General features: G+C 43.9%; 1 protein-coding gene across 1 annotated transcript in view; it reads right to left on the bottom strand.

Moving 5' to 3' along the window:
• EDARADD (EDAR associated death domain) overlaps nt 1–7,627 on the bottom strand; it is a 27,235-nt gene extending 19,608 nt beyond the window's left edge. Inside the window, exon 1 of the mRNA XM_026845599.1 lies at nt 7,612–7,627. The gene's annotated coding sequence lies outside the window, so the exon portion shown is untranslated. The remainder of the gene's footprint in view (nt 1–7,611) is intronic.
• Between the last annotated feature and the right edge of the window lie 1,216 nt (nt 7,628–8,843).

The following is an 8,843-nucleotide window of genomic DNA, read 5'->3' as shown; positions in this document are numbered from 1 at the left end:
AGGCGCCGCTCTCCCGCGGACGCGGCGGGTTGGCTCCGCCGGGGCGGAGGCGCCCCACGCCTGAAAACTCCCGAGTTTCATTAGGAGCCCAGGCCGGGGTGCGCGGTGCGGCTCGCCGGGGTGGGCCGAAAGGATCCTCCTGAGCGGCGGGAACTCGAGCGCTCGCTCCGCGCTCCTACAGATCCTGCTGCGTGTAACTAAGGGCCTTCGCTCACAGGGGCCTCGGTGAGGGTGCAGGCTGCGCAGGGCGGGGACGGGGTTCAGAAGACAAGTGCCGCAGAGCAGCGATCGTAACCCGCACTGGCTTTTCATTTAAAATTCGTCCTCTTGTGCTACAGGCACTTCCAGTAGCGTGATGATGGCAAATCTTGGTATGTAATCGCTTTGGGTCCTCACTGTCATCTCTGGCAAATTCTCCCACTTAAGGCTTCGACAGACTTCTAAAAATACAGATTTCTTAAGTGGGGTCTGTGCATGAAATTACTTTCTGAATAAAAATCGTGCATTGCTATTAATTGTACAATTCAAGCAAAAGAAACAAGCGTATCAGATAAATCTGCCATTAAAAAGACCACATTTGTGCATTAGCCACCTTACTTGTTTATTAACAAGGTATTTTTGCAGCCAAATTCTACTCTCCTACACTGGGAGAGCTCCAGTTCGGTCAACTAACTTACACTGGAGTAACAAAGTACATGGGTTTGGTCCATAAAGCATTAAAAATTGAGTGCTCTTCCACAGATTGTTTTCCATCTCTCATGCATGTTACAAATCTTAAAATCATCAAGATTAAATTGCTCTTATTTTTGCAATTTAGATTGAATACAGCAACTCATCTGCTATTTGGCTTTTCATTTAATATCAGCAATATTAATGTTTGTCAATTATTCTGTTATTGAATTTGTGAATTCTTGTAAGAGAGCAAGCCTCTGAGGGGAGCTGTACCCCAAATCATCCTACCGGCAAGAGGACCAACATGCTATTTAGAAGATTCAGAGCATCGCCCTTATTTTCAACTGAAACAAATGGAGGTTTTGCCATTGGGTTATACACACAACACAAACATATATCTCTATATATCTTAATCTCAAAAGTCAAGCTAACAGATCATTAAATATTTCTGTAATTCACGATGTGTAAAAACCAAAGGAGTAATTTTTAGGCATATTATTGGAGTCTGGCTGCACAAGGTATGGCTTGACTGATTGCTTCCACGTTGATACTGAAACTCATTTTCAAAGAATGGGGGCACTTCTTGGTTTAAAAGGGTAACACCAAGTCTGGTTAGAAATAAAATTGCTGCTTCTGTTTCCCTAGATTTCCTTAGAGGCATAATCTTTTTGGTGATGGATAATCAGGCCGAGAATTAGAGGGTGGAGCAAGTGTATTCTTACCAAGGCAGATCTGCACAAACGCTAGAGTAGTAACTGTAGCCTCTCCTATAACAGTAAGGAATGAGAAAGCCACAAGAGAGTAAGAATTTTCTGGATTTTAAACCTGCCAGATTTATGCCTCAATAAAATGAATGCCATATCTGCTGAGAACCTGCATTTACATATTGCCCCTGTGTGCTGTGTGAAGACTACTGGTTTTAACCCCAGAAGGGGATACAGTCAGTGACTACAAAAACTTTGGATAAACATATGTATAAACTATATAAAAATGTATCTATTAACCTCCTTCAAAATACCCCTGGTGTACTATTGTTACATAGGTGGCTGTAAACTACAGAAATATACAAAGCATTGGTGTTGGGGGCTAAGCCAGGTTTTTACCATCAGTGTTGCATTTAGTCTTCTGATAATTTACAACATGGTCTTCCTACATTAGGATTTTAAAAACTGTTTTAGTAAACAATAACAAAATAATTTTAGCAGGACAACACTTGTTAATGTTGTTAAAAGTCATGTATTTTTAAAAGTGTATCTGTAAATTACATTGGCTTTCCAATTTGAAACAGGTGGGGGTTTTAAACACATTATTCATAAGGAACTCTAAACTAATGGAACTTACTAATAGAAGTGAATAGTCTAAATAACATTACTGCCCCAAAATTTAGGTTAGTCATCATAATTTAACAATCTTTTCCTGGTACTGAAGGAGGAGCCTGCAATTACATATAAATATCTCTAGAGCACTGTCAACAGTACAGCTTCAGTCAACTGTTGCAGCCTGTTCTTGTATCATTCTTTAATCAGTGATACAGAAATCTTTGTTACTTAACTAACTGACCAGTCCAGAAAGCCAGCAATTAATTTTAGCAAAACTAAATATAGCCATATAAGAACTAAGTCCAGAATAAGATAACTTTAAGCAATGGCATTCTCTAAAACAGCAGATTAACTTTCTTAAATTTCTGTACTTAGTACAATCTGTATCTTACCTTGCTGTAACTCTGCAAGCTGCTGAATTCAGTGTAACTAATAGTAAGGTGAAGAGTTAAGGATTTTGTAAATTTCCATTCAAATACAAAATTCATACTTCCAAATAGTTTTTACAAATCAAGTCTACACATGCCTCCTCTCACCCCTTTCCTGGCCCCATCAAAAAAACAGCCATCTTTGATGAGGACAGAGACTTTTCCCAAAGATCTACAAACTATGCAGTAATACATAGCCAGATAGTTTACTGTTTGAAATAGTAATTAACCAAGAGTCTCAAGGGGTTTCCCACCTTCTGGGCCTACGGCTGTAGATGAAACCTTTTTCCTCCCAGGGACAATATATGCCTGTCCAGCAAAATATAATTGCTACCCCCCCCCCAAAAAAAAAAAAAAAGATAAAGCTTTTTTTTTCCTAACTGATCCTCTATGGCTTTTCCCCATGGAAATGAAGAGCTTCTGTTCCAGATCACAACTCCACAGATGCAGTGGAACAGTAATCTTCCTCTCCCTGACAGGGGTTGCTAATAGTCACAGTAGCTGTGAGCCTGCCAGTATTGCATGGCAACCTTGTTTATTATTCCTCAGTTGCTTGCTTTATACATTTCAAACATCTTTATTTAAGGAAGCTCATATTAAGTAAAATACTTCTGTTTCAACATAAGCTTTTCACCTCTAATGTATTTCAGTAGAGTTAGGAAATACCTCCCCACGTTTTCTTTCCTAGGTACTCTATAGATAGCTTTCAACTGTCAATGGCTTCAGTGCATTGCTGGACCAGTTCTTCAGAATTCTGAGACTGTTTGGAGTAGGAATAATTAACCAGCAGCTAAAGAGTTAAAACCGCTTTCTTTGCCAGTAATGATATCGGTCTGTTCTTTTACAGTTTTACAGGAATGTCACAATTTTGACATTTATTTGACAGAAACAACATTCTATGGAGAAAGTACATGAAATAACACACCCAGACCATCTGACATAAGCCTGGGGATAATTTGTTTGCCTTATAGGACTGCACGATATGGGAATGTTCCCACCACTCCGGGAGCTGCACGGTGTCCAAGTCAAACATGCATCACAGAAACAGTGAAACCTTGCTTTCTCTAGACTGACACGTTGAAACTGAGCCTAATACGGTTGGTTTCAGGCTGTAGCTTATCTCTCTGCAGGGGCATTAGCAGGGTCCCCCTGCCTAGCTGCTTGTTTCCATACACATGTAGAAGTTGAGTTGAGATCTCTACCTCACGATCAGACTTGTTGACAGACAAGCACATGCACAGAACATTCAAGTGCATAAATCTTGTTTTATTTTTTTTTAAACAAGATTACTTATGTTCATCGGCACCTGCTATATTCAGAAGTTTGAAAGAGTTAGTAGACTCATTTCTTTGCTAGCATTCTTTCTTCAAAAAGTATAGGTACTACAGGAATGACTAAGAGTCCAGAGATTACTCCTGTACTCTTGATTCAGACCATGCTGTCATACACTACACAATGCAGCTTGTTAACATTCAATTATAACACACACACTTGAAACACAGGAATGAGGATACAAGTGTATAGCAAAGATTCATAGTTATCTTTTCCACCACCTATAAAAAGTTCAAAAAAAGTTCTCCTTCCTTGTACTTTGTGATTGTTTTTTACTACATTCTATCTTTCACCCGTTTTTCCTCATATTAATTGTGAAGATACAACTATGCAATTTTCACATTAAAAATTTTCCTTTTGTTTCACTACTCTGAATTTGACTTACTGTTTTGCCCTTTACAGCCCATAATGCTTCCATTTCTCGTTTGTCTAGACATCCACAGGTACTTTTCAAGTGTTATTTACAACAGTTGCCTCAGACGTGAGCATATAGTGTGGTTTTAAGGCAAGTATCAGTAGGTAAGAACAGCATGTCAGTGAAGCATGACCTGCAAGGAAACTTAACTTGTACTGGGCCTAACTACAGCAGGATAAAACAGGGTTTGAGCATACAAGTTTTTCAGCTGTAGCAGGCCTGATCGACCACAGAGCTCACGTGCCTCTCTGTCTGCTCTCTGTACTTACATCAGGTGGTTTACTGAAAGTCCTTACCCATGCCTTTGCCTTGCTCTATCATTACGTTGTCACGACGAGGCTGCCACAAGATGTTCCAGCGCTCAACAGGCACCACACTGCTGCTGTTTGCAAGACTTAAACAGATGTTTGTGACATATCGATTCCTCTCGTTTACTCTCCTAAGCTTAGAAAGGACTCACTCAAATGTTAATTTGGAAAAATAAATAAAGGCAGACGTTTCAAGGGCAAAAAATTTCCAAAAAGCCACATTTCAGATTACTGAAATCTAGTTCAGGAACTTGGCAAAGCAGCTGGGATTTACCAAGCTTCTCCTAATGTGAAATGTGAAGCCACCCTGTTTTGCCTGTCTGTTCACTTAAATTAGTCCATAATAATTTCTAAGTTACATTTTTTACACAGTTGATGACCACAGCTCATTATTTCTGCGTACAACTAGAGTGCATAAGCTTAATTCTGGCCAATAAGAGCTGACTCAAAAGCACTGATGGAGCTCATACAAAAAAAAGTAGCAGGATTTTATCAGTTTCAGTTCTTCTCTGCAGGCCAGAGTCAAGTTTGGTAATTGCAGATTTTTTATATCCCCTAAAAGACCATCTGTCACTTGCTGGTGCACCCAGATCTCTGTCCACTCTAGAGAACAATGCTGTGATGGGGAACAGGTGACTCAGATGCGTGTTACTTGCTCTTATTTACTAATACAGAATAATGTTTTTAATTCCTGCGTGCAAGGCTTTCTTTGCTTGCACATAGAAACCGTTAGAGCTTACAAATAAAACTGTCAACATTTTTACAGCAACGCATATTATGAAATCACAGAAGATATCTGCGTACATGCCAAGCATGTACATTGAAAAAGTAAGTATGTATGCCAGACTCTTCATGAGCCCAGCAAGCTGTGAACTATGATTATCCCTGGATAATATTTACTGGACAAGCCAGTAAAGACTTGTCCCCAACCCCTGCTAAATATTATTACGTCGTGGCAAGTTTCTTTAAAAGAAAGGGGCTTAGCAGATACTCCCAGCTTTGTACCATGCTGATAGGCTTTGTTTGAAATCATAAGCCTGTTTCTTCTGCAGCTAATTCCTGAAATTGATTTCACAAAGAAATCCTATATTAGGATTTTTACATTTAAAAAAAAAATAAATTTATACCATTACCAAAGTAGTATTCACAGGTTGAAATCAACACTAAAACATAAGATTGGAAGTACCCTAAAGTTTAGAAGACTGTATTAAACTAAATTCAGCCCTGGTATAGCAGATAATATACATATACATAAATATGTACAAAAAATTAATTTTTTTGCCCCTTAAAATTATCCATTAAACATTTCTACAGTCAATTCCTTATGCTTCTAACATGGCAGTCACAAACTAACCTGCTACTGCTGACTTTTGATTGCAAGCAGGGTAAGACTCTGTTAGAGGTAAAGAAATAAAATACTTTCTGTAACTAACATAAAATGCTCTGAACTGACAACTGAGTGAACACTATGACTCAGAAAATACGACAGTTTACATCTATTTTGCATAGTCCTTTATGCAGCTTAAGTGCTTGATTCTTCAAAAGTTTGGGGGCTTTTTAAAATACTTATGATAGAAACTTTGGTCCAGAATCAAAGTTACAAAATGCAAACAAATACAATTAATTCACCTGAATCTGCTAAACAGAAACAGTCCCTTTGTGAGAAGTACAAACCACTGGCGATAAAGGAGTACTGATAGTAAGAGCAAACCATGGTAACAGAAACAATAACATTAGCTGTTCTGCCATTTCTTCTCAAATATCTAGCAAATTTCTTGGTCCACTGATGCAGAAAGTAGGCATAGATTCTCATTTAATCATTCCCAAATGACAGATGTACTGCCTGTACTCTAGAAAGGAGGGAGCAATTATACCATCTCTCTGGGACCAAACTATAAAACTCCATTTCATTGTCTTTGTAATGCCTAGCTATCCTTCATCTCTTCAAGACATTTGCAACAATGCAAAATTTGTGACACACTGGCACTTAAGGACAAATATAATGGAAACTAATTTGAATTAATTAGTAAGTAACAATGGCCAATCTAAAAACTTTTAAGCTCTCTGAAATAGTTACCCCAACCACATCTCCATTCTCAATACTCCTCTGACTGAAAGGGTGTAAGAAGAACCTGGGTTAGCAGATAGGATTTTATTTTCAATCTAATTCCAACAACCTGCACATGAAATCAGCGCAACACCTGTGTCTGCCTACTGGAAAATGAATTTTTGCAATTCTGAAAGTGAATTACAGGTATGTATTTAACTGTTGGGAGAAAAACATGGTTTCCAAGTTGTTTGTTTTTTGGTTTTAAGATTTTGAAAGGAACTGAAAAGCAGCAGCAATGACAGTTCCAACACCTATTGGCAAAGCACAGCTAGACAGCTTTTAATTGATGTCATACCTACTTTTAACCTCTCAAGTATCAGTCTCCCTAAGGGGTCAGGGGGGAAAAAAAAAAAAATTAGGTGTAGCTAAACTGATCTAACAGCAAGCAGCCACTGGAAGGGATGGTTCTACCCTCTGTTCTTCCTACCAGGATATGTACCCTTGCCTCTTCCCCTGCATCGAGTGATGAAACAGACATACAGTGAGTCAATTCAGCTGGCTGCTCTGGCAGAAAATGATCCCTCGAGGGGGAAAAAAATATTAAATCGCTCAAGTAGCTGAATTGATTTACCACACAACTCCAGGACTGCTAGGTCACATACATGGGATGGGGAACTTGGAGAAGGAAGGAGAGGGAGAAACAGGACTGCCTCTTTCAGCGCAACTCAGTATTTCATTATCTTAGCTGCAACGTTAAATCACATCTGAAAGCACCTTCTTCCTTGTCTTCTAGGCTTCAATTTGCTACACAGTAGCCTATGCCTCTACTACTACAAAAAAAAAAAAAAAAAGAAGCCGGTGGATATGAAGTATATAGCTTTTCTATTAACTTTCAGCCTTGCTCTCAAAGGGAACAGGTAAGAGAATCAGACAAGGCAAAGCGGTATTTCCTATCTTCCTGTACTTCTTGCCGTTGTGTGTCTATCTTCATATAAACAGCTTCTCATAAAAGCAGCTGTGCTGAGAAAAAAGGGCAGCTTAACCTGAAAGAAAAAAAAGCGGCTTCTACATACTCAACGCAATTCACCTCTAGGGCACTTCCCGACACTTCGCAGCAGCCGGAAGACGAGAAGGCTCTAGAAGCACTTTTTGTCTCTGCGAGACACCCGGCCGAGGGCTGGACGCGGGCGCCGGTAAACACCGGACATTCCAACCTCGGCGGCGGGCCCCTCTTGCCTAACGGCGGAGCGGGAAGGCCTGCGGCGCTGCCTAACGCAACAGCGTAGGGCAGGGCTAGCGCGGCGCCAACCCTTGCTTCCACACGGGTGGCACCCCCCGGCGGGACGGCGCCCCTCGCCGCCATCTCCCCGTCCCTGCCCTCTCCCCGTCCCTGCCCTCTCCCCGTCCCTGCCCTCTCCCCGTCCCTGCCCTCTCCCCGTCCCTGCCCTCTCCCCGTCCCTGCCCTCTCCCCGTCCCTGCCCTCTCCCCGTCCCTGCCCTCTCCCCGTCCCTGCCCTCTCCCCGTCCCTGCCCTCTCCCCGTCCCTGCCCTCTCCCCGTCCCTGCCCTCTCCCCGTCCCTGCCCTCTCCCCGTCCCTGCCCTCTCCCCGTCCCTGCCCTCTCCCCGTCCCTGCCCTCTCCCCGTCCCTGCCCTCTCCCCGTCCCTGCCCTCTCCCCGTCCCTGCCCTCTCCCCGTCCCTGCCCTCTCCCCGTCCCTGCCCTCTCCCCGTCCCTGCCCTCTCCCCGTCCCTGCCCTCTCCCCGTCCCTGCCCTCTCCCCGTCCCTGCCCTCTCCCCGTCCCTGCCCTCTCCCCGTCCCTGCCCTCTCCCCGTCCCTGCCCTCTCCCCGTCCCTGCCCTCTCCCCGTCCCTGCCCTCTCCCCGTCCCTGCCCTCTCCCCGTCCCTGCCCTCTCCCCGTCCCTGCCCTCTCCCCGTCCCTGCCCTCTCCCCGTCCCTGCCCTCTCCCCGTCCCTGCCCTCTCCCCGTCCCTGCCCTCTCCCCGTCCCTGCCCTCTCCCCGTCCCTGCCCTCTCCCCGTCCCTGCCCTCTCCCCGTCCCTGCCCTCTCCCCGTCCCTGCCCTCTCCCCGTCCCTGCCCTCTCCCCGTCCCTGCCCTCTCCCCGTCCCTGCCCTCTCCCCGTCCCTGCCCTCTCCCCGTCCCTGCCCTCTCCCCGTCCCTGCCCTCTCCCCGTCCCTGCCCTCTCCCCGTCCCTGCCCTCTCCCCGTCCCTGCCCTCTCCCCGTCCCTGCCCTCTCCCCGTCCCTGCCCTCTCCCCGTCCCTGCCCTCTCCCCGTCCCTGCCCTCTCCCCGTCCCTGCCCTCTCC

Source organism: Athene cunicularia (genome assembly GCF_003259725.1).
Source record: "Athene cunicularia isolate RWA chromosome 3 unlocalized genomic scaffold, athCun1 chr3_part1, whole genome shotgun sequence".
NCBI lineage: Eukaryota > Metazoa > Chordata > Aves > Strigiformes > Strigidae > Athene > Athene cunicularia.
This window is presented reverse-complemented; position numbering and strand designations above follow the sequence as displayed.